A 791-nucleotide genomic window follows, 5' to 3' on the forward strand; every position below is an offset into this window, starting at 1 on the left:
GCCCAGCATTCTGCTCCGTTCACTCCTCCCCCTACGTTCTAACCTATCAGGGCAAGCAGCTTCTTTATTTAATTAACCAATGGCCTTCCTCCATCAAGACACCATGACCATGACTACTCTTATAAAAGAAAGCATTTAATTGGGGCTTGCTCAAAGTTTTAGAGGTTTAGTTCATTGCCATTATGGCGAGGAACACTACTGCATGCAAGTGACATGGTACTGAAGAATTATCTGAGAGTTCTACATCCAGATCTGTAGGCAGCAAGAAGAGAGACTTGGCATGGGCCCTGAAAACCTCAAAGCCCTCCTGCACAGTGACATGCTTCTCCCAACAAGGCCACACCTCCTAATCTTTTCAAATAGTGTCATCCCCTGGCGACCAAGCATTCAAATATACGGGGACCATTTTCATCTAAATCACCACACCATCTCTGTTGACCGAGGTTTCTGTCCCTCCCAGTCCTGAAGCTGTTTATTCCCAAATAAATACACTGATGTCTACATTAATTATAAACTGATTGGCCTATTAGCTCCGGCTTCTTATTAATTAATTCTTACATTTATTACCCATTCTTGCCCATTATTTTTATCTCTGTTAGTAAAACACACATGTGGCTTGGTGTCTTTTTTTGTGAGGCAGTCACATCTTGCTATCTTGCTTCCTCTGTCGCTAGGTCAAGACTGCAGACTGAAACTTTCCTCTTGCCCCACCTCTACTTCCTGCCTGGTCACCCCACCTCTACTTCCTGCCTGGTCACCCAACCTATACTTCCTGCCTGGTCACCCAACCT

The sequence above is a fragment of the Microtus ochrogaster genome, chromosome 8 (genome assembly GCF_000317375.1).
Source record: "Microtus ochrogaster isolate Prairie Vole_2 chromosome 8, MicOch1.0, whole genome shotgun sequence".
NCBI classification, from domain to species: Eukaryota; Metazoa; Chordata; class Mammalia; order Rodentia; family Cricetidae; genus Microtus; species Microtus ochrogaster.